This window comes from Rhinatrema bivittatum, chromosome 5 (genome assembly GCF_901001135.1).
Source record: "Rhinatrema bivittatum chromosome 5, aRhiBiv1.1, whole genome shotgun sequence".
NCBI classification, from domain to species: domain Eukaryota; kingdom Metazoa; phylum Chordata; class Amphibia; order Gymnophiona; family Rhinatrematidae; genus Rhinatrema; species Rhinatrema bivittatum.
The window spans coordinates 302967634-302993047 of NC_042619.1; the positions used below are offsets into that span (position 1 = coordinate 302967634).

General features: G+C 46.2%; 1 long non-coding RNA gene across 2 annotated transcripts in view; it reads left to right on the forward strand.

The window, feature by feature from the left end:
• Positions 1-25414, forward strand: part of LOC115092854 — an 80451-nt gene that overhangs the window by 24050 nt on the left and 30987 nt on the right. Inside the window, exon 2 of one of the 2 annotated variants that reach the window (XR_003857099.1) lies at positions 8813-8948. This is a non-coding gene — a long non-coding RNA (uncharacterized LOC115092854). The remainder of the gene's footprint in view (positions 1-8812; positions 8949-25414) is intronic. The other variant, XR_003857098.1, reaches the window with a different exon arrangement.

A 25414-nucleotide genomic window follows, 5' to 3' on the forward strand; every position in this document is an offset into this window, starting at 1 on the left:
TCTGTAACCCACCTCTGGCTGTTTAAGGCTCAACTCTTCTTCTCCCTGTAAAAGTTAGATCTGAACAACGAGATATCCTGCCACAAAAGTAAAAAAAACCAGGCAAAATGTCACAGGTACTATATCTACAGAACTCCTTCTCTTTCCTGCTTGAAATGTGTTACATTGCAAAGTACCTAGAGAAAAGAAATATTCCAGCTCTCTAGGCAGATCAGACTACCTAGAGAGATGCATCCCCGTGTTTGTTTATTGAGAATTAGCTCACTCCCCTGTTCATTGATAGCTCAAGCTGAGTTACCTTCAGCTACAGCTGATATTTCCCTGCCCCAAAGTGATTACAATTTAATAGGGTCATTCATCAAGCCTTATTAAGGCCTTATGGTGTGATAGACGCGTGATGTTTATCATGTCGCACATTAGCATGCAAATATAATGAGTATGCAAAAGCTGGAAAATTATGCAAATGAGGGATTCCTACCGCATTTTGCAGTAAAATAACGCAGAGTAAGGCGGGATTTAACTAACGTGGGAAATAACACCTTTTTTTTTTTTTTTTTTGCAGTAGAGGGGGAAAAAAAGTTTTTATCACATCCATAGTGCGTGCGATAAAAAGAGGCCTTCTCTCAGACACACCTAAACAGCCCTGCTGGCCTAATAAAAACTGCTTTTCTTACCTGCACTGTCTTCCAAAAGCTACAATGTTAGGGGGAAGTATACTATTGATGGGATACTGTCTGCTTCGGGCTGCTCAACAGCAACAACAAGAAAACAACTACAACGAGCAAGGGAGGTTGAAACGCCTCCTAGGGAAGAACCCGCACCAGAGCCACAAGCCCCGCTGGTGCAGCATTCAGGCCCATGGCAGGCCTTGCCACGCAGGAGAACATGGAGGCAGTACAGGGTGTGCATCTTTCATTCTCGAACCACATGGCTGGGGATGCCAGCGAAACATGTGGTTACGAGGGTAGCGCCTCAGCTCTCAGGCCATCATGGACTGACATCAAGAAATCAGAGGGGATCTGGATCCGGTCACGGAAAGGTCCCATGCTACAGCAGATCTCAGCAAACTATTGTGCGCCCTGCATTTTATGGCACCTAGGACCTTCAAAAACAACAGTAGGGATCATCAGGGAAATGTCCTAAACATCTTTCTTCCACAGTCTGGGCCAGATCCTCACAGATGTACGCAGCCGCATTAATCGTTACATAAGATTCCCTTGTGAAAAGCAGGCTTGCTGGACTTGAAGAGAGGTTTTTGTGCCATTGCCAATTTCCAAATGTTCTGAGAGCTATTAAGAGCAAGAACACAGGAAATTGCCATACTGGGTTAGACCGAGGGTCCATCAAGCCCAGCATCCTTTTTCCAACAGTAGCCAGTCCAGGCTACAAGTACCTGGCAAGTACCCAAACATTAAATAGATCCTATTGTACTGATGCCAGTAATAGCAGTGGCTATTTTCTAAGTCAGCTTGATTAAGAGCAGGTAATGGACTTCTCCTCCAATAACCTATCCAAATCTTTTCTAAACCCAGCCACACTAACTGCACTAACCACATCCTCTGGCATCAAATTCCAGAGCTTAATTGTGCATTGAGTGAAAAAGAACTTTCTCTGATTAGTCTTAAATGTGCTACTTGCTAACTTCATGGAATGCCCCCTAATCCTTCTATTATCCGAAAGAGTAAATAACCGATTCACATCTACCCATTCTAGACCTCTCATGATTTTAAACACCTCTATCATATCTCCCCTCAGCCGCCTGTTCTCCAAGCCGAACAACCCTTACCTCTTTAACTTTCCTCATAGGGGAGCTGGTCCACCCCATTTATCATTTTGGTTGCCCTTCTCTGTACCTTCTCCAGTGCAACTATATCGTTTTTAAGATGCGGCGACCAGAATTGTACACAGTACTCAAGGTGCGGTCTCACCATAGAGCTATTCAGAGGCATTATGACATTTTCCATTTTATTCTCCATTCCCTGCCTAATAATTCCTAACATTCTGATTGCTTTTTTGACTGCTACAGCAGACTGAGCCGACGATTTCAATGTATTATCCACTTTGATGCCTAGATCTCTTTCCTGGGTGATAACTCCTAAGATAGAACCTAACATTTTGTAATTACAGCATGGGTTATTTTTCCCTATATGCAACACCTTGTACTTTTCCACATTAAATTTCATCTGCCATTTGCATGCCCAATCTTCCAGTCTTGCAAGGTCCTCCTGTAATGTATCACAATCCACTTGTGATTTAACTTCTCTGATTAATTTTGTATCATCTGCAAATCTGATTACCTCACTCGTCATATTCCTTTCCAGATCATTTATAAATATATCGAAAAGCACTGGTCCAAGTACAGATCCCTGTGGCACTCCACTGTTAATCCTTTTCCACTGAGAAAATTGAACATTTAATCCTACTCTATGTTTCCTGTCTTTTAACCAGTTTGTAATCCATGAAAGAGCATCTCCTCCAATCCATTGACTTTTTAGTTTTCTTAGAAGCCTCTCATAAGGGACTTTGTCAAACGCCTTCTGAAAATCCAAATACACTATATCTACTGGCTCAACTTTATCCACATGTTTATTAACCTCTTCAAAAAAAATGAAGCAGATTTGTGAGGCAAGACTTCCCTTGGGTAAATCCATGTTGACTGTGTTCCTTTAAACCATGTCTTTCTGTATGCTCTGTGATTTTGATCTTTATAATATTTTCCACTATTTTTCCCAGCACTGAAGTCAGGCTCACTGGTCTGTAGTTTCCCAGATCACCCCTGGAACCCTTTTTAAATATTGGGGTTACATTAGCTACCCTCCAGTCTTCAGGTACAATGGATGATTTGAATGATATGTTACAAATTTTAACTAATAGATCTGAAATTTAATTTTTTAGTTCCTTTGGAACCCTGGGATGCATACCATCCGGTCCAGGTAATTTGCTACTCTTTAGTTTGTCAATCCTGCATACTACATCTTCCAAGTTCACAGTGATTTGGTTCAGTTCATCTGACTCATCAACCTTGAAAACCATCTCCAGAACCGGTATATCCCCAACATCCTCATTAGTAAACACAGAAGAAAAGAATTAATTTAGTCTATCTGCAATGGCCTTATCTTCCCTAAGAGCCCCTTTAACCCCTAGGTTATCTAACAGTCCAACTGACTCCCTCACAAGTTTCTTGCTTCAGATATATTTTTAAAAGTTTTTATTATGAGTTTTTGCCTTTTCGGCCAACTTCATTTCAAATTCTCTCTTATCCTGCCTTATCAATGTTTTACACTTAACTTGAAAATGTTTATGCTTTTTCCTATCTTCTACAAATGGATCCTTCTTCAGATTTTTGAAGGAATTTTTTTTGGCTAAATTAGCCTCTTTCACCTCACCTTTTAACTATGCCAATAATCGTTTTGCCTTCCTTCCATCTTTCTTAATACATGGAATACATCTGGATTGCGCTTCTAAGATTGTATTTTTAAACAATGTCCATGCCTGTTATACATTTTTAACATTTGCAGTTGCACCTTTCATTTTTTTCTTAACTATTTTCCTCATTTTATCAAAGTTTCCTTTTTGAAAATGTAGTGTTAGAGCTGTAGATTTACATATTGTCCCCTTCTACGGTAGTCATTAGTTCAAATTTGATCATGTTATGAACACTATTGCCAAGTGCCCCACCATCGTTACCTCTCTCACCAAATCCTGCAATCCACTAAGAATTAAATCTAAAATAGCTCCTTATCTTATTGGTTCCTGAACCAATTGCTCCATCAAGCAGTCATTTATTCCATCCAGGAAATGTATGTCTTTAGCATATCTTTATGTTACATTTACCCAGTCAACATTGGGGTAATTAAAATCTAGTAACAAAAATTGTGGAAATCGCAATATTGTAAATATTAGCTTAAGAAGGTGTTCAGCAAGCCTGACGTTATATGTCTTTATAGCAGACACTAACCGGTCTACTCAATCATCCACCTTCATCGGTTTTTAATGCTTTAATACTACAAAAATTATTTTTATAGAACTTTTTTCTTTTTAATTAAAATTGTCCTCCATGGAATTCAAAGTATATCAGACTCTTATCGGACAGCTCATTGTTATTGCCCTACACTGTTGTGATTGACCAATCCGGAAGTGGATCCTTGGGCCGACCGCCGGAGGGAGACGGACGGGAGGCAGACTAGATGAAACGATGAATCTTCACCTGGGAACCCGTGACCCCTCCAGAGGAGCTGTGGAGGCCCGGGTCACTAGGGCTTAGGAGTCTTCGCCCTGGAAGCCCGAGATCCCCCCAGGAGGAGCCTGTAGGGACCCGGACCGCTGGGTCTTAGGTGATAACAGAAGAATCCAAGGAAGCGATACGAACCGGGGTACAAGCAGGCAGAGAGCGGAGTCAGGCAGGCAGAGATCAGGAACCAGGCTGGCAAACGATACCGGAGTCAGGCAGGCAGAAGTCAGGAACCAGGCAGGCAGATAAACGATACCAGAGTCAGGCAGGCAGAAGTCAGGAACCAGGCAGGCAGATAAACGATACCAGAGTCAGGCAGGCAGAAGTCAGGAACCAGGCAGGCAGATAAACGATACCAGAGTCAGGCAGGCTGAAGTCAGGAACCAGGCAGGCAGATAAACGATGGCAACTAGCACTCCGAAGAGAAACCTCGTTGCAAGGCGAATTGCAACTTCAAAAGTCCCGGCTTAAATCCCCTGCTCAATCAGCTGACGTCAAAAGAGGCATGTCTGCACATCCGGGTGCAGACGCCTTAAAACACGGCTCTTCGCGCGCGCGCGTACCAGGGCTGGGGGGAGGAGTTTCTGACGACGTCTCCACGAGGAGACGCCGCTGCCATGCGGCCCTGGAGGCCAGAAACCCGGCGGTTCGCGGCGCCACGGAGGAAGGTAAGAGCCCGGTCACTAGGCTAGTGACCGGGATCGTAACATACACGGGCCGGTGTTTTGCTTGCTAAGCTTCGTCAGGGGCACATCAAAAGATGTTGTACCAAGAGGCAGTTACCGTTCAAAATGGACTTCACGTCTCAGCCATCTTGTCAAAAGGGGTTTGGAGGCTTTTGACAAGATGGCTGAGATGTGAAGTCCATTTTGAACGGTAACTGACTCTTGGTACAACATCTTTTGATGTGCCCCTGACGAAGCTTAGCAAGCGAAACACCGGCCCGTGTAGGGCAATAACAATGAGCTGTCCAATAAGAGTCTGATATACTTTGAATTCCATGGAGGACAATTTTAACTAAAAAGAAAAAAGTTCTATAAAAATAATTTTTGTAGTATTAAAGCATTAAAAACCGATGAAGGTGGATGATTGAGTAGACTGGTTAGTGTCTGCTATAAAGACATATAACGTCAGGCTTGCTGACACCTTCTTAGGCTAATATTTACAATATTGCGATTTCCACAATTTTTGTTACTAGATTATTTCTGTGGTTATCTACTGACTCCCAGTTTGTTTGTGGTAATTAAAATCTCCCATTATTACTGCACTGCCAAATTGGTTTGCTTCCCTGATTTCTCTTAGCATTTCATCATCTGTCTGACCATTTTGGCCAGGTAGATGGTAGTATACTTTTACTATACTCTTACCCAACATACATGGGATTTCTACCCATACAAATTCTACTGAGCATTTAGTCTCTTGTATGATCTTTATCCTGTTGGACTCTATACCCTCCTGGACATAAAGTGCCACACCCTACCAAGTTGATCCTCCCTATCATTATGATATAATTTGTACCCTGATATAGTACTGTCCCATTGGTTATCCTTCTTCCACCAGGTCTCTGAAATGCCAGTTATGTCTATCTCATCATTTACTACTATACACTCTAACTTTCTCATCTTACTTCTTAGACTTCTGGCATTGGCAAACACATATTTCAAAATGTGTTTTTTTATTTGTATTAACAACCTGCTTTTCAGTTGATAGGGATAATTTGGAATTCTTTAGCTCAGATTATTCTTTACTTATAGGCACATGGACTACTTTTGCTTTTATTGGAACTTCTCTGTTGGAAAGCCTTAACTCTCCTGTTTCATTAGTATTCTTCAAAGATACATTTCTCCAAACCATGCATTGCTGAGTGACTGGCGGCTTTACCACTTGCTCTAGTTTAAAAGCTGCTCTATCTCCATTTTAAAAGCACCAGCAGCCTGGTTCCACTCTGGTTAAGGTGGAGCCCATCCTTTTGGAAAAGTCTCCTCCTTCCCCAAAAGGTTCTCCAGTTCCTTACAAAACTGAATCTCTCTTCCCTGCACCGTCTGATCCACGCATTGTGGCTCCGGAGCTCTGCCTGCCTCTGGGGACCTGCATGTGGAACAGGGAGCATTTTAGAGACTGCCACCCTAGAGGTTCTGGATTTCAGCTTTCTACCTAAAATCCTAAATTTGGTTTCCAAAACACCTCCCTCCCACATTTTCTTATGTCATTGGTGCCCACATGTACCACGACAGCCGGCTCCTCCCCAGCACTGTCTATAATCCTATCTAGGTGACGCATGAGGTCTGCCATCTTTGCACCAGGCAGGCAAGTTACCAGGTGGTCCTCACGTTCCCCAGCCACCCAGCTGTCTACATTTCTAATAATTGAATCACCAGCAATGATGGCCGACCTAACCCTTCCCTCCTGGGCAATAGCCCTGGGAGACTTGTCCTCAGTGCGAGAGACAACGAGTCACCTGGAGAGCAGGTCCTTGCTACAGGATCACTTTTTGCTACACCAGCGTGATGTTCTCCAACCGGGAAACCTTTCTGATCCAAGGCAGCACTCTCATTGCCATCATCCCACCTGTGGCAGGGAGGAGATCTACCACAAAAGAAAGCGCTTCCACTCCATCAATGTGCAAGTTCTTGACTGCGCATCCTCGACATGGTCACCAGGCACCCGGGAGCTGTGCATGATTCCTTTATACTTAGGCAATCTGGCCAGTTTAAAATGTTGAAGACGGCCTCTGCGGTGACAGTTAGCTGGTAGGTAAAAGCACTGCTTCTTTCTACAGTCCCTGTCTGGCTATGTGTTTACAGCAAACTGAAACGAGGGGCTATTGTGGATGTGGCTGCATCGGTTACACGACAAATGGCTTGCGCAGTTAGATCAACCGGCCATAGTGCCAGGGCCCAGCATTCTCTCTCTATGGTGTAGAGGCCTGATAATGTTATGTATCCCTACAAAGCACTTTTACTAAGGTCAGTGTGTGACCGAGCACTGATGGTCAGCTTAAAGCAAGTGGACGTTCAAATCCTCTCTCTTGGAGCTGTTGAAAAGTCACTTGTCTACCCAAACCTTTTGGGCGAACAGGGCAGAGACTTCCAGGTCAGGCATGGACTGTTAGTGCTCCATCGGCCCTTTGCTAACGGTGCCCATATCGGTATCCGGTCTGCGACACTTCAGCTCTGACCGTCAGGATGCCAGCCATGGTTTGTCTTCACCATCACGGGGGTAAACAGGTTCAAGGAAATCTGTGGGAGTAGCATTTAGGGACAATCCTATTAAGTGTGTCATGTCTGACAAATGTGTATTCTGGAGGACATACTGCAGAACAGCCAGGGACATGAACAATTATACCACGAGGTTGATGTCTTTCTACAGTGACATGTGTGGCAGCTGTGATGTACAGCTTCAATGTTACAAGAGTGCTAGAACCGGGAAGAACTTGCTTGCCTTGTGAGGGATACATGCACATTTTAGATGCACCCCAGATGCTTGTTTCCATTCATAAAGATCTGACACAGTGTAGCTGTTATGCTGGTGGACCCTTGGACCAAGGGGGAGTTGGCACTGCCTGTGGGGAGGAGCTCCACAGGCCCCCACCATCGGTAAGTGAGGCAGACAAGGAGCAGAGACCCCACTGGAGTTTCACAACTACCAGCCCACGTTCTCCTTAGTTTGAGCCCTCGGGTGCTGGGGCCAGTTGGACTTATGTGTGGGGCCTCTTCAGAGATGGAAGTCCAGAAGAGGGACAAGAATTAGTAGCGCAGGCCAAGTCTGGAACAGGAGATGAAGCCCAAGAAAAGGTCCAGGCAAGGATCGAAACAGGCGGCAACTCGCAGCCAATGTCCAGGAAAGGGTTGGGCAGGTGGCATAGCTCATAGTCGGTATCCAGGCAAGGGTCGGGGCAGGTGGCGTAGCTCGTAGTCAAAATCCAGTTCGAAGTCAAAGCCAAGGTCAAACCAGGTGCAAGGAAGGAACTCAGGAACTGGCAATGCACGTCTCTGAAAAGAAAAGACCTATTGCCAAGGCAAGGACTGCAGGCAGGGACTTGCCTTAAATAATCCCTGGGCGGTGACATCATCAACAGGGACCGCCGGCACTTTCCCGCCATGGGCCCTTTAAATGTAGAAGAGGGGCACATGCACATGACTAGGGAGCTCTGGTGGAGGAAGGCAGAAGTGTCGGGATGGCAACCAGGCCGCAAAGAGAAGTGGTGGTGTCGGTGGTGCTCCGGCTGCCCAGATGAGGGTCCTGCAGTGGACAGCAGCGGTAGGGACACAGGTCAATGGCAGCAGCAGCAGTGGGTCCCTGCCGCAACTAGGAGGCCTGGAGCTGGCCCGGAGCGGCATCGAGTGAGGGAGGCTGGTCACTGGTTCCCGCGACCGGCAAGCGTAACAGTAGCAAAGTGTTATAGCGTACATATAGCGTTACCGTAAAAGGTGGCAGGGTCTAAGGGTTTGGAAATAGTTTGGTCTGCCTCACGTCAAGCTAGAGCTTCACTTTTAGTGTTTTGTAGCATGCTGTGGGTTGGCAGCGAAATAACAAAGTCACAGGGGTGTGAGTGACGCTGCTTTTTTCTTTTTGGCACAGGAGATTCCAGCTATGGTTGCAGGACCTGGCTTCTCATGCCCATTGCTCTTCCGAACACTCCAGCGGAGACGAGGTATGACAAGGCCTTATGTACTACCCGCTGTGTCATAGAACATCACCTTCAGAGTTCTCAAAAGTAGGTTTTGATTTTTGAACAAAATGGGAGGAGCTTTAATGTATGCCCAACCCAGAGTCATTGAGATAGTGCTGGTCTGCTGTGTATTCCATAACCTGGCACTAAGTATGGTATCCCATTAGACGTTGTTACAGATCTACCCAAGGATCCCCCATGTCCCTCTGCAGAAACCGAGGAGACCAAACGGATTGGCAACCAGATTCGGCAAAGTGTCACAACACTACTTTGCCTGTTAGTCCTCATCTAGTCCTTCCCCTTCTATGGAAGAGAGCCCAGCAGAGTGATTGTAGCTGGTCTCATCTCTATCTTTTACTTATTTATTTATTTATTTACTTACTTACTTACTTACTTACTTACTTACAAGTATTTATATCCCGCCCCTCCCAAGTTTGGGACAGGTTACAATGTAAAATACATAATATCATTTAAAATTATAAAAACAGAATAAAAAATAAAACACAAACATACATAATAAAGATAGAAGGTAAAAAACAGGAGGTTAACTTTAAAAAAGTGAGACTTAAAAACATAAGATAAGTAAAAATAAACTAAAAAATAAGACTAATTGAAATGTCAAGTTTTGCATAGGTCAGGAAAGGCTCGGAGAAAGAGATAGTGTTTGATGGCTTTCTTGAATATGTTTTTATCTTGAATTAGTCGAATTTCGGATCGAATTGAGTTCCAAAGTATGGTTCCGGCTATAGAAAATGTGTGCTCTCTGGAGACTAGTCTTGTAGTTTTTGGCGAAGGGACTTGAGGTAAAAGTTTGTTTTTGGAGCGGAGATTCCTGCATGGGGTATAGATGTGGAGTGAACCAGAGAGCCAGGAAGTGCTATTACTGTAAATAAGAGTGTAGAGAATCATTAAAGTTTTGTATTGCCACGCCACTTAACAGGAAGCCAGTGAAGTTTATGAAGGACCGGAGAAATGTGATCACAGAATTTGGTATTGTGTGGAAGCCATGCTGCTGAGTTTTGTAATAACTATAATGGATGAGTGGTGATTTGTGGTAGGCCTAATAACAATGAATTACAGTAATCGATAACGGAGAGAATTAATGATTGTACCGCTGTGCGAAAGTGGACTGGATCAAGAAGAGGCTTAACATTTCTTAATAGTTTGATTTTAAAGAGGGAATTTTTAAAGAATGTTTTGGTGTGTGAATTTAGGTTTAGCTTTATATCGAGAATGATTCCTAAATTGCGTATTTGTTTAACGTGCAGTTGTCATGTTGAATGAAAGAAGGGATGTTCTCAAAATGGGGGGGCTCCTAATATAAGTAAGTATTTCTGTTTTAGTGAGGTTTAGACTTAATTTATTGTGAATAAACCAGTTTTTAATCATTGAAAGACATAAGGAGAGGAATTTTAGTGTTTCTGACCAGGTATGTTTTGTGGGGAAAAAGAATTGTATAACGTCTGCGTAGATTCTGTAAGTTAGACCAAGCATGGATAGTAATTGACAAATTGGGGTAAGATAAATGTTGAATAATGCAGCTGAGAGGGCAGATCCTTGTGGAACTCCAGTTTCTAGTGCAAATGGAATGGAATGATTGTGGTTGATGAATATTTGTTGAAATCGGTTGGACAGATATGATTTGAACCAGTTATAGACTGTTCCTGAAATGCCTATGTGAGAAAGGCAGGTCAATATAATTTGGTGATTAATGGTGTTGAATATTGCAGAGAGATCAAGAAAAACGGTAATGTAGGATATTCCAGAGTCAAATCCACAGAGGATAATGTCAGTGCTGGAAATTAGTAACATTTCAGTGCTATAATGAGGTCTAAAACAAATTGGTATCGGTCTAGTAAGGGTTGTTGATCAAGGAAAGATGTTAACTGTTTTAAGACAACGGATTCCAGAATTTTGGCAAGGAATGGAAGTGAGGAGATGGGTCGAAAATCGGAAAAGTTTGGATTGGCACTATGTTTTTTTTTGGAATAGGTGTTGCGTAGGAGGTGGACCCTTGGGCCGAGGTGGGGTTAACACTACCCGCAGAGCAAGCCCTACAGGTCCCCACCACCAGCAGGTGGAGCTGGCTGACTGACGGAGGCAAGGCACGTGTGGGCCAGAACCAGAAGTCAGCTGGAGAATGGTCAGGCAAGGCAAAGATCAAACCAGGAGACGGGCAGGATCGTAGTCAGACGTCAAAGCCAGGAGACAATCAGTAGCGTGGTCAGACGAAGCAGTGGTCAAAGCCAGGAGACAAGCAGTAGCGAGATCAGACGAAGCAGTGGTCAAAGCCAGGAGACAAGCAGTAGCGTGGTCAGACGAAGCAGTGGTCAAAGCCAGGAGACAATCAGTAGCGAGATCAGACGAAGCAGTGGTCAAAGCCAGGAGACAAGCAGTAGCGAGATCAGACGAAGCAGTAGTCAAAGCCAGGAGACAATCAGTAGCGAGATCAGACGAAGCAGTGGTCAAAGCCAGGAGACAAGCAGTAGCGAGATCAGACGAAGCAGTGGTCAAAGCCAGGAGACAATCAGTAGTATGGTCAGACGAAGCAGTGGTCAAAGCCAGGAGACAAGCAATAGCGTGGTCAGACGAAGCAGAGGTCAAAGCCAGGAGACAAGCAGTGGCGTGGTCAGACGAAGCAGAGGTCAAAGCCAGGAGTCAGTCAGTAGCAACAAGCAGGGTAGACGCGGAACACAGGAGCAGGAATGGGTACCAACATCAGGAACAGGAGCACAGACAAAATCAGGAACCAGGAACAAGGAGGAGACACAGGAACAAGCAACTAGACACACGACTAGTGTGGAGACCTGTTGCCAAGGCAGGTAACAAGTGGCTGGGCCCAGCCTTAAGTACCGGGACCCAGTGGCGTCATCATCTGGGGCCGTGGGTTGGATTCCCGCCGCGGCCCCTTTAAAAGGAGAACAGGGAGGCAGTGAGGAGAGAACTGGCTTTTGTTTCCTAAGGCTTCAATTTACCTGATTTGCCTGAGCAGCGGATTCCGGGGGTAACTTGGCTGGCCCCGACGGTAATTAAATCTTTAAACGCTGCCTTTGCCTGCTGGGGGCATCTACCGGAGGCAGGACCCAGAACTGACTGTAAAAGTTGAATCGTCTGCCTTGGTTTTCTGAGGCAGTGAGGACAGAACTGGCTTTTGTTTCCTGAGTCTTCAGTTTACCTGATTTGCCTGAGCAGCAGATTCCTGGGATAACTTGGCTGGCCCCGATGGTAATTAAATCTTTAAATGCTGCCTTTGCCTGCTGGGGGTGTCTACCGGAGGCGGGACCCGGAACTGACTATAAAAGTTGAATGGTCTGCGGCGTGCTGCTAAAGCCGCGCGCGCTCAAGGGGCATGCGCGGTTAAGCAGGGCTTCGCCGGGACTTCGCCATTATCTGCAGGTATGTCGGACTTTTGACCTGATTAACATCTTCAGGTAGGACTTATATAAGCCTTTCCTCCTCTAAAGCCTCCAATAGTGAAATCCACACTTACTCCTTTTTATTTATTATACATTTTTATATATTATACATCAGATACGGGTTTAGAGTCTGGACATTTGTTTATTTCCTGTCTTGAAATATGCCACACACAAAAAGGAAGGCCAAGTTAAGGCCTCCTAGTGATGTGGCTATACCAGAATTAGGACAAAAAACCGTATTAGAATGGTTGCACCCCCTCAGAGTAACCCATATGGGCAGACCGTTGTAGGAGAAACATTGGAACGGAGTGCTTCTCCTCAGGCTATTGAAACATCGTTGAGCCCTGGGGCGCCGGCTCCACCATCACCACCGGAAAAGAAAGGGGTTTTTCCCCAGAGAGCACAGGTGGTATACACGAGGTGATCTTAAACCCTCTAGATCTTCAAGAAAAATCTGAACAATTTAACAGGAATTTGGAATCTCTTGAACAAAAGAAAGAAGAACTAACACAATTGAGTTTGATGGAAAATCTTACTGTTTTACCAAAAGAGTCTAATACACCGAGGTATAATGATTCTGTTATAGGAGAACAGGAAAATATTAGTGTAAAAATTAAAACAGATGATTTACCAAGGAAACCTGCAAACATTACGTTGGAAAGCCTGTGGAATTATATGGCAAAATTAGATGTCTCAATAAATAATTTAACTGAAGTAATGACGAAAACCTCTAGCTCATTAGTACAAAATACTACTGAGTTGGGAAAGCAAAAAGAGGTTATAAATGTAATAGAAAAATGAGTACTTCAATTTGAAAAAATTCAGTGCCATCAGATTAAAGCTGAAGATGAAGTGAATAAAAGACTAGAAAATCTAGAAAATGTAGTAAGATCCTTGAATTTGAGAGTTAATAATTTTCCATTAATTAAAAAAATAGATCCATTGGAATTATTCAGGAATTATTCAATGCAAATTTTGAAAATACCTGAAAAATGCCAGTAATAGTTAAGGCCTTCTATTTGGGGGGCAAGAAGAAGGAGATTGAATTAGGAAATACAACAGAGAATGCTAAAGGAAAGGTAATTGGTAGTAATTCTATTGATTTATCTGACTTACTACAAAAGTTCTAGGAAGATCTAGAAATAAGATCAAGGGCAACTCTTTTAGTTCAATTTGCATTTTCTACAGATATCGACAACATAATGAGGTCCTTTTTTTGTAATAGAACATGTACTTTTTATGGGCAACAAGTATGGATTTTTCCTGATCTTATTAGATCTACCCAAATTCGTAGAAGGAATTTTTTACAATATAGGAAGGTAGTAGTAGATAAAGGGGGATATTTTAGTTTAAAATATCCCTGTAAGTGTATTGTAAAATTGGAAAGTAAAACTTATTTATTTACAGACCTAGATGGTCTTAAAGATCTCCTTGAAGTAAAATGACCGGTATTTGAATAGAAAAGGGTCTTAAATAATGTATAATTACCTAATGTTTCATTTTTACCTATTCTTCGGTTCAAAATGTGTGGATTTTGCTAATATTCTCCTTTATAATCATTTATAATAGAGGTTTAATTAAGGAAAAAATGTAATTGATTAAGATAATTCCTCAATTGGTTATAATTATCTCTAAAGCACAGCGCAAAGACTGCACTCAATATCGACAACACCTGAAAACATTCTTATGATTACAGTGGAGTTGCCATTAATAAGGAATAAAATGTATCTCTGAACAGTGATAAGCTGGACTATGTGACTCATTTCTGCACTCTTTGTGGTGTAATTTATAATTATCTCTGACATGATGATGTTTCATTGCATTGTGCATATTGTAATAATGTAGAAAGCAATAAATAAAGAATTTAAATAAATAAATAAATAAAAGGAGAACAGGTGCACATGTGGGGAGGCTCGCCACAGAGCTGAGACATCCACTGCAGAGCTGGAAGCATGGGGAGCAGCCAGGGGTCGGATGCGGCGGCCACTGGCTGCAAGAGAGGCAGAACCAGGCACTGGAGAAGGCAAACGGGGGTGAGAGGGTTGGGCCGCGGCCTGCTGCAGCCGGCACACGCAACAGTACCCCCCCTTTACGCCCCCCTTTTGGAGGTCTGGGTTTGCCCGGATGGGCACGATGAAACTGCAGAAGGAGGCTTCTGTCCAAAATGTTGTGCGCTGGCTCCCAAGAGTTTTCTTCTGGGCCATAACCCTCCCAAGAAAGGAGGTACTCCCACCGACAGCCCCTACGGTGGACATCAAGGACTTCTTGGATCTTGTAGGTAGTATTGGACTCAGCGACCAGATGAGATGATTCAGGTGCCTTCCAAGAAGGCCAAGAGAGACAAGAGACAGGATGGAGGCGGTCCAGAGAAGGGCGACCAAAAAGGTGGATGGTCTTCATCCAATGACTTATGAGGAGAAATTGAAGAATCTAAATATGTACACCCTGGAGGAAAGGAGGAGCAGAGGTGATATGATACAGACTTTCAGATACTTGAAAGGTTTTAATGATCCAAAGATAACAACAAACTTTTTCCGTTGGAAAAAAATCAGCAGAACCAGGGGTCACGATTTAAAACTCCAGGGAGGAAGACTCAGAACCAATGTCAGGAAATATTTCTTCACGGAGAGGGTGGTGGACGCCTGGAATGATCTTCCGGAGGAAGTGATGAAGACCAAAACTGTAAAGGACTTCAAAGAGGTGTGGGATAAACACTGTGGATCCATAAAGTCTAGAGGATGTGAATGAAGAGTGGGTGGCTCACGGGAACGACGGCTACTACCTGGTGATAATACCCTTATTCAATAAACATACACACGGTTAATGCGACTCCAACATTGCTCTAAGCTTCAGCAGCAATGAGGAAACGTGGAAAAAAGGATTTGCATTCACAAAAAAGTGGGGAGTAGCTTGCTTGTTACGGTGGTTACTACCCCAAACCAAATAAGCCTGATACTTCACTTTCAATGCATATCCAGCATAACTCTCTGCTTCAACGGCAGGGGAGCAAGACTGATACTTCACTTTCAATGCATAGCCAGCATGGCTCTCTGCTTCAACGGCAGGGGGGAATGAAGAAAGGCGGATCTATATTCAGGCAACAACCAACAAGGACTGAATTACATAGTCTGGATAAACAGATAAGCATGGGTGTAGCTTGCTTTTTGCGGTGGTTAATACCCCTAACTAATTAAGCTATTTCACTTAGATGCAGTTCCTACACTGCTCTCTACATAATGGCGGGGGTGGAAGGGAAGTAGAATAAAAAAGGTTACTAAGCCAAGAGAAACAGATAAGTATGGGAGAGAAAAAAAAAGTGTGAAAGCTTGCTGAGCAGACTGGATGGGCCATTTGGTCTTCTTCTGCCATCATTTCTATGTTTCTATGTTACTGGTTTCAACAAGGGCACATGGAATGTGTTATGGATGCCAAGGTGGCAACCAGAGGTGATAAGTGACAGGTCCAATACGACGGGTGACCAGAAAAAGTCCAATGTATCTAGGTGCAAATCTTTGGGAAGGTACTTTGAGGCGAATGTATTGCATACTCAGCCGGACCTTCTGTCCAGGTAGAAATTCAGGAGCAGGACGTTGATGAGCATCCGTGGACTTCTTAGCCCGAGCCGCTGCCTAATGCAAACAGGTTTGTCTGGTTCCAAAGGGCTTTAATGGATAGGTAATGGAGGCTGTAGTTGCCTGCCATAAACAATGGTGAATGGCGATACCCCAGTAGCAGCAGCGATGTGGGAGTTGTGGGAAAACTCCGCCCACGGGAGACGTTCTGCCCAGTTGTCCTGCCGATCATTGATGTAGGCACATAGGAAGGCTTACAAGGAACAGTTCGTGCGTTCAGCTTGACCGTAGGCCTGTGGGTGGAAAGCTGTGGTGAGGCTGATGTTAATGCCGTACTTGCTGCACAGGGCGCGCCAATAATGAGCGACAAACTGGGGACCTCTGTCCGAAGCTATGTCCTTGGGTAAGCCATGCAGATGGAACACGTGAAGAAAAAAGAGACGTGCTAGTTCTGGAGCTGAAGGTAGGCCAGGCAGTGGAACAAAATGGGCCATTTTTGAGAACCTATCGATGATGATCCAGATGACCGTGTTACCTTTTGACAGAAGCAAATCCACAACGAAATCCATGGAGAGGTGCGTCCATGGCTCCTCCGGAGCAGGACGTGGTTGGAGAAGGCCCCAGGGTCGACTGACCAGGGGCTTCTGCTGGGCACACATGTTGCAGGAATCGACGTAGGCTCTGGTATCGGTGGCCATGGTGGGCCACCAGAAGAATCGCTGAAGAAGAGCCCATCCTGGGCCCAACGGAGAACTCTCTCATGCAGCCGGTGAAGTACAACGGTTTTCCCAGCTGGTACTGGCAAGGTTACTGATAAGCGGATACATGCAAGATCAATGATGTGGCTAGGCTCTTCGGGAATATCTTCGGGTTCAAAGGAGTGAGACAGGGCATCCACCCGGAGGTTCTTCTCTGCAGGGTGATACCGGAGTGATACCGGAGTGATACCGAAGTTCAAAGTTGAACCTGGAAAAGAATAACACCCAGCAAGCCTGGCGAGCGTTAAGGAGCTGGGCATGACACAGGTGTTCAAGGTTTTTGTGGTCTGTAAAATTTGTGAACTTGTGTTGAGCGCCCTCTAGCCAAGGGTGCCACTCCTCTAAAGCAAGCTTGACTGCAAGTAACTCCCTATTGCCAATGTTATAATTCTGTTCTGCAGGGGAGAACTTGCGGGAGAAAAAGGAACATGGAGTTAAGGTTCCCGACATCGAGTGCTGGCTCAAGACTGCCCCAGCCCCTATTGCAAAAGCGTCTACTTCAACAATGAAGGGACGGTTTGGGTCCATGTGTCGCAAAAAAGGTCCAGCAAGGAAGGCATCTTTGAGATGTTAAAAAGCAGCGAGGGCCTCAGGGGACCAATTCCGGGTGTCTCGGCTCTTGTGGGTCATAGCCGTGAAGGGAGCTGCCAGAGTTGAGTAATTAGCGATGAAATGGTGGTAATAATTTGTGAATCCTAGGAATCGCTGTAGCGCCTGAAGGCCTACTGGCTGGGGCCAATCTTGTATTCCTTTAAGTTTATCGGGATCCATGGAAAGTCCTCGTTGTGAAATAATATTTATTTTATTTTTTATTTAAATACTTTTCTATACCGTCGCTAAGTTATATACCATCGCAACGGTTTACAAGTAGGCACATAGACTAAGGTAAGTAAATGTAGGATATTGTACATTCTAACAGGAAAGGTAGACTGGATTGCTCAAAGAGGCATTTATCCAACTTGGCATGGTTCTCACGAAGATGTTGGATGACCGTGTGAACATCAGCACGGTAAGTGGCTAAGTCCTTGGAAAAGACATGGATGTCGTCAAGGCATGCGACGACTTTGACATACAGGAGGTCCCGAAAAATCTCGTGGATCATTTGCTGGAATACAGCAGGGGCATAACAGAGGCCGAACGGTATTACCAGGTATTTGTAATGCCCATCCCAGGTATTAAAAGCTGTTTTCTAAATGGCCTCAAGGCGTATGCATACCAGGTTATAGGCTCCTCGTAAGTCTAGTTTAGAGAAGATGGAAGCCCCTTGAAGGTGGTCGAACAACTCGGAGATCAGAGGCAGGGGATACTTGTCTTTGCGAGTTATGGCATTCAGGCCGCGATAGTCAATACATAGCCTCAAGGACCCGTCCTTCTTCATGACAAAGAAAAATCCCGCTCCAGCGGGAGAAGTTGAACCCTTTGGCCAGGTTCTCTCAGATATAATCCATCATGACTTGGGTCTCAGGCTGTGACAATGGGTAGGTCCGACCTCGAGGAGGTGTGGTATCAGGTAGAAGTTCGATTGGGCAATTGAACCTATGGAGAGGCGGAAAATATAAGCCTTCTGTTTTGAGAAGATGTCCTCAAAATCTGTGAATGGGGCAGGAATGCCAGAGGTAGTGGTCGCAAGAGAAACTGTAGGAGGTGGTACCACCTTTTTTAGACAGGTCTGATGGCAAGTTGGGCTCCATTCTGTGAGCTGGAGCGTTTCCCAATCAAACTGGGGGGAGTGACGCTGGACCCAAGGTAATGCTAGAACCACCGGGTGAATAGACTTTTCTAAGACGAGGAGTTCCACATTTTCTTCATGGAGAGCACCGGTGAGAAGGCGAACTGGCTCAGTTATCAAGGAGATTCAGCCGGGCAACGGCTCACCGTAAATGGAGGCGATACACAAGGAAGTTTCCAGGGAACGGGTAGAAATACCCAGGAGTTGTACTAGGTCCTTGAGAATAAAGTTCCCCCCTGCTCCGGAGTCTATCAGAGCAAGGACAGGGAAGGAATGGGAATCCCACTTAAAGTAACTGATAGAAACAACTGGGGGGCCGGTGAAGTAGCGCCCAAGCTCAGGACCCCTATTGAACTTAAGCCCGGAAGTTTCCCGGACGGACTGGACAAGTCTGGAGATGATGACCAGGAGCTCCACAATATATGCATAGGCCCGACTGCCTCCGCTGGAGGTGCTCCTCAGGGGACAAACGCCCATGGCCCAACTGCATGGGCTCTTCTGTTTTAGCGATCGAGGGGGTTCTGCCAGAGGCGGGACCCAAGGGAGGTGGTGTGCGGGAACGCTCCAAGGTGGGTCGTCTGGGTGTCCAAACCTCCCAGTGGCGCTCTTGGAGGCGATGGTCGATACGGCCTGTCAAATCGATAAGTTCCTCAAGGGAGGATGGGAGCTTGCGGGCCGCTAGTTCATCTTTGAGCTGGGAGGATAGTCTGTCCAGGTAGATAGCCTGAAGGCAATCTTCTTGCCAGGATAACTCTGTAGCAAGAGTCTGGAATTCAATGGTGTAATCATACAAAGCCTGTTGACTTTGCCGCACATGAAGCAGATTGGTGCTTGCCACAGTCTTCCGTCCAGGATCATCAAAGGTCCGACAGAAGACAGCCACAAAGCGAGATAGCTCTAGAAAGAGTGAGTCTGAACGCTCCCACATAGGCGAAGTCCATGCCAACATCTTACCCTCCAATCGAGACAGGACGAAGGTAACCTTCGTGAGTTCATCTTGGGAGATGGATGGCTATAGAGCAAATTGCATGTAGCTTTGGTTGATAAACCCTCTGCAGAGCTCAAAGTTCCCATTGAAACGAGGCGAAGCCGGAGGTTATAGACACACATCCAAAACGCACGTCCAAGCGCTCGATAACCTGTGTGCTAGGCTCAGTGCATGGTATTGCATTGGCCTGCAAATGTGATGAGCTGAATGGCTGCTACAATTACTTTGAGTTGTGATTCAAAACTGGAGGCAGTTCTAGGTAAAGTTAATTAGCTTGTCAAGTGTTAGGAATCTGCTATCTGATGGAAGGAGCAATCAGATAGGAGTTAGCAATCTGTTCTGGATTTGCTAGGGAGTTAGCAAGCTCTCGGGCCAATACAGTAAGGACGCATAAGAAACAGTGCGGCAGTGCTGGGCACCCACTCGTTTGCCGCGCGCATATTTTGGTTCACATACTGCTCGATTCAGTATTCAAATTAGATGCAAATCCAAGCAGCGTCCAAAGCGTGTCAATGAAGCGATAGGCGCTCGCAATCCATTTTACTGTATAGAGCGGTATGCAGCGCCTATACAGTATCAGGGTGCGCTGGTACCTGTCCTTTGAAATCTGATTAGAAAAGTTATTTGAAATGTCATTCCACCAGGTAAGTGGATGGTTCTTTTCTACAGATCCTGCTGCCTTCAGCGTCCGGCCGGACGTCCAAGCCGTGACCTTGGATGTCCGGCCGGTGCTCAAGGCAGCGGTGCCTCCGATCATGGACGCCCGGATACAGGCGGGAAGGTCCATGAACGGACGCCGCAACCTTGGACGTCCGAGGTCGCGGCTTCCATTCATGGACCTTCCCGCCTGTAGGCACCGCTGCCTTGAGCGCCCAGCCGGACGTCCAAGCCGTGACTTTTGCCACGAACTTTGCCGCGTCCAAGCTGTGACCGTGGACATCCGGCCGGGCGCTCAAAGCAGCGGTGCCTCCGTTCATGGATGCCCGGATGTATTCGCCTGATAAAGAGGTCCTCGGGCTGTGGCTGATTACAGGTGAGAAGGCCACACTAGCTGCCCCGGTTCATAAAAAAAAACATTTCCCCTCGAGCGTTACCTGGTCGGCTACTCTAGTCCCACAGTATTTAAAACACGTTTCTATAACTCCAGCATTCCCACGGCGCTAAAGCTGCTACACATTTCTTCACACTGCATGCTGAATGCCCGCAAACACAGCAGTACTTCCAGCCGCCGTACTACCCACGCACTTCACTCCAGCAGCCAAACCCACCCCTTAATTCTGATTGGCTGCTGCTGCCTTAAGGTCGAAGCCTTTCCCGAATCCTGATTGGTTTGGGAGAGGTGTCGATCAAAGGAGACGGGGCTTTATATCTGGGATGTAAGCTCCTCTACAACAGAGGTGAGAGTTTTTGTAATTTCTGTTCTGGGTTTCTTCCCCGAATACTGAGGTGAGAATAATCTGAAAGCAAAGGAGGCTGAAACCGTTTATAGTAGAACTGGCGGGAAGGTCCATGAACGGACGCCGCGACCTTGGACGTCCGAGGTCGTGGCTTCTGTTCATGGACCTTCTTGCCTGTAGGCACCGCTGCCTTGAGCACCCGGCCGGACGTCCAAGCCGTGACCTTGGACATCCGGCTGGGTGCTGAAGGCAGCGGTGCCTCCAATCATGGACGCCGCGACCTTGGATGTCCGAGGTCACGGCTTGGACATCCGGCCGGGCACTCAAGGCAGCGGACGTCCAAGCCGCTGTAGGCACCGCTGTAGGTAGCTGTAGGCACCGCTGCCTTGAGCGCCCGACCTCGGACGTCCAAGCCGAGGGCTGGTGAGCAAATCCGCTAGTCTCTCTATATTATAAAAGTATTAGGGATGCAGGGTGATCACGTCAGCATGCTCACGAACCACTACAAACGCATTTCGAGCATTTCTCAACCACTGTCCGGTACGAAGCTGACTGAAAACCACACTAACGCCAGGGACAGAGTAGGCGGTAAATATTCAGGTTAAAGACGTGGTAAATGAGCCGGTTAACAGGGCGATAATTTGGGCGCACGTTACTGTATCGGAGGGAATAGCTAATCCGATCATTAACATGTCATATACATGCGGCGGGCGGAAAGAGATACGCGTCCTTTTCGGCAAGCGGTAAGGACGCGTAAAAGCCGATACTGAATCGCGGGTACGCCTTACGCGTCCAAAACGTGCGTCCAAAGTGGGTTAAAAACCGGGTAACCACGGCCGCGCTTTACTGTATCGGCCCATCTGTTAGGAAAGCTCTGAGTTAGAGCTGGGAGTAGCAATCTGTAATGAATCTCCTTGAGGAGTTAGCAGCTGATGTAGTTGTTGGTGGATCCCTGGGCCGGTGGCAGTTGACCACGCCCCCGGGAGGATATCCCGAGAGGGACCACCGGCTAGGCTTGAGGATGGAAACACATTAGTTCTTTTATTAAACAGGTTTTTTAAACCACCAGAGGTGGCAGTAGTGAGCTGATATGCCCAGCAGGGCTGTAGTCCCTCAGGTACTGGAACAGCGATCCCAGGGTTGCTGAGCTGTAGAGAAACTGAAATATAGTGAGTAGGCAGAGTTCATGAACAGAACTAGATGACAAAACTCACATAAGGTCTCAAGGAAGCTCAGGAGCTGGAAAGGTTTAGGCCCTCGAGGAGCGAGTACCTGGTTCCAGGGAAAGCTCTGAGAGAGCGATGGTAACTCACAATTGTTTGCAGCAGCGATGGCTTCCAAGCAGTAGAGAATCTTCAGAGAGTCCAGGAACATGGGCCCTCGAGGAGCGAGTACCGGTTCCTATCTGTAATCTGAAAGTAAAGAGTGAGGCCCCCAAGGAGCGGGTACCTCTGGTAAGTCCGAGGAGGCAGAGTAGCTTGGGAGGTGTAGCCGAAGCAAACCCCTTACCCTTGCTAACTCAGTTTGATAGTGAAAATAGAGACCTTTAAATATTGGAAGCAGATGACGTCATCTCAGGGAGACGCCCCTGAGATTCACACTCTTGCTGGTACTTCAATCAGAGCATGCGCGCGTGCCCTAGGTCTTCAGGCAACATGGCAGATCTGCAACGTCGAGCCTGTCCGGGGACGCCGGAGGGAGACGGCATGGAGACGCAGCGGCAGCCAGCAGACCCGGAGGGAGTCGCCACAGAGGTAAAGAGGGCGGAGTGAGGGCGTCGAGCAGCAACGGTCGCAACATCAAGACACTACAGTAGCATTCTGCTAGGATCAAAGCAGGAGAAACCTAGATCAGGGAACTGGGAGACTCATTAACTGCAAATTCTGGTACAGACACTAGACCTGGAAGCTTTATCATGTTTAATAAATCAGCGTGAAGACCTTGAAAATCATAACAGACCTAATCTCTTCTGGCATCCCAGAAAAAAAAATGCAAGGAGTGATCCTCTAGCCTTTTTCTCTGCATGGCTGCCTAACGTGCTTGGGCCCAGTGTTAAATGCAATTTAATTAAACTTAACTGTGCTTCTAGAACCCTGGCCCCTGCATCTGTCAAAGGGGCTTAATCATCTATCTGATACATCTGATGATCAGCGTGCAGGAATGCTCCAGGAAATCACATTAGTGTTGCTGTTAGAGCTAATTTAATTGCCTCACCAGTGCTGCAAATGCCACACAAAATTTTTATGTGGTTGTGCAAATTGATTTCTTTTTAATTTGTTTATGAAAAGGAACTATGATAAATCCGCTTTTTGTGAGGAAAGCGGATTGTGTTTCATTTCTGGTTTTACTTTTGAGACTAATAATAACTAGGAGTGTGCATGGAAAAAAAAGGTTGTTTGTTTTCTTTTGTTTTCTATTTATATTTAGGGATTTTGTTTACATTTCTTTTATGTTTTGGCACACACTAAAACAATAAAATGAAACAAAATGTAATTGGTTTTGTGTTTTTTCAGATTGTTTCATTTTGAGTCCTGTCCAATTTCAGTGTTATTTCCATGTCATTCCCAATGCTGGATTTGCCCCAGTGCATGCAGGGAGATGTAGTTCTGGTTTTCTCATTGATTTCCATAATGAGTTAAGAAACGAATCACAGCCAGAGCAAACAGGCAGTCTGATGTAAAGTTTCAAAAGTTTAGTCAGGATCTACATGCTAAAATAAAGGGTTGTGCACGTCGATTTGCTGAATGCTCTTAAGTGGATATTCAGCTGCTTGAAAGTGTACTTTTACCATGCACACAAACTTGACCGCATAAAACCAGATGGTGCTGCAGGGGTGTATTTTAGATGTGTAAGGCAAGGCTTCCCAAACGTTTTGTCACTGTGACTCAATTTTAGCTCTTGAAAATTCACACGACCCCAGAGGATGACCAAAACAAATTAGGAAGTGTGCAGTCCCTCTCCTCAAAGTCCAGCTTATCCCCTCTCAACCTCCACTCTCTCCAGTTGATCCCTTCTCTCAACCTCCACTTCTCCAGCAGACACCCTCTCTTGACTTCCTCCTCTTCAGCTGATCCCCTCATTCCCTAGCTACTCTGTGCTCCCCAGTTCATTCTTTTTCTCTCATCTTTCCAACCTTTTTCGCATCACCCCAGCTTGTCCTCTCACCCCAATAACTGCAACTGATCTTCTGTCACCCAGTCCTCCAATTCCTCACTTTCATCCCCATCTCCTTTCTTTTACCTCCCAGCCTCATTCCTCCCTTCCAATCCTTCTCTTTCATCCTTCCAGCTGATCCCCTCTCACCCCCATTTCCTCCAAGTCAATCTTCTTTCATTTCCCCTCTCTCACCCACCACAGCCAATCCCTCTCCAGATGATCCAACCTTCAGATAGCCCCTTCTTAAAATATCCCTCTGGCCAGGGTCAGCAGCATTTTCCTTTGGACCCCAGGAAGAGAGGGCAGGCCGATGACAGGGACAATATTTTTCCTTTGGGTAGGATTCAGTGGGGCATGAGGAGAGAGGAGCAGTGGCAATCTCCACTGGCTTGTGCACACTCAGCCCTCCCCTCCTCCCATGGCTGGTCCCAAACCCAGCAGGAATCTGCAAGTGGCAGCAGCATTAGTAATGAAGGTCAGCCAGTGCAAGCTAATAGGCCCAACAATGGCTTCCTGTTACTAAAGAAACTCATGGGCGGGTGGGGCCATTGTAGGGCCTGTGAGTTCGTGGCTGGCTTACAGGCCCCATGCGGACTTCCAGTACTAATTCTGCTGGTACCTGAAGACTGCTGCCATCTGAAGCACTTGTGACCCCAGCTGAAAGTTCCAGCTCACAGTTTGGGAAGCCCTGGCTTAAGGAACACCTAGGGAAAAGCACCCCTCTGTTGGGTTTGTGGCATAGTGTGGACTCTTAGTTGCAGTGGTGATGACTCCTCCCACAGGGAGGGGCCCCATGGGGAACCACAGCGATAGGCTAGACTCAGAGAGCAGACACTGGAGATGGAAGGCTTTATTCTACTGCTGTAGATAGATGGTAATTACGCAGGAAGGAATGGCACTGAAGTCCAGCAAGGCGCCAATACGCTCAGACAGTCTCAGATGTAGAAGTCTCACCCAGATGTACAAGGTTGGTAGTATTCCGCTGAGTGGGATAAGCCAAACCTGGTGGGTGGAAGTGGAGAGCTGGATCATAAAGGTACTCACTGAAGAGTAGTGCAGGAATCCTTCTGGTGATGGTGAAGGCGGACCCGAGGTCCGTAGTGCTAGATATTCTGAGCTGGTCGGCCCTCGAGGAGCGAGTACCTGGGAGCGCAGAATCCTGAAAGAGAAGAGAGATCCCCGAGGAGCGGTTGTCTAGTTAGTAGAAACCCTGAAGGGTAGTTGGAAGCGAAAGACCCCCGAGGAGTGGGTGCCCAGAGCTTCTTCAGGAGCGAGATACCCCGGAGGGTAGCGAGGAGTCTAAGCGTGCAGCTTAGAAGCGGTCAGAGTAGCTAAATTGAAGTCCTTGCTAACTTGTTTGTTGGAAGCGGAGCGGAGGCTTAAATACCCGGAGGTATTGATGTCATGCGGTGGGGACGCCCCAAGGTTCCCGCCCTGACGTGTAGATAAGCGTAGGCAGCGTGCGCGCCCTGGGAGGCCACAGGAAGGAGCATGG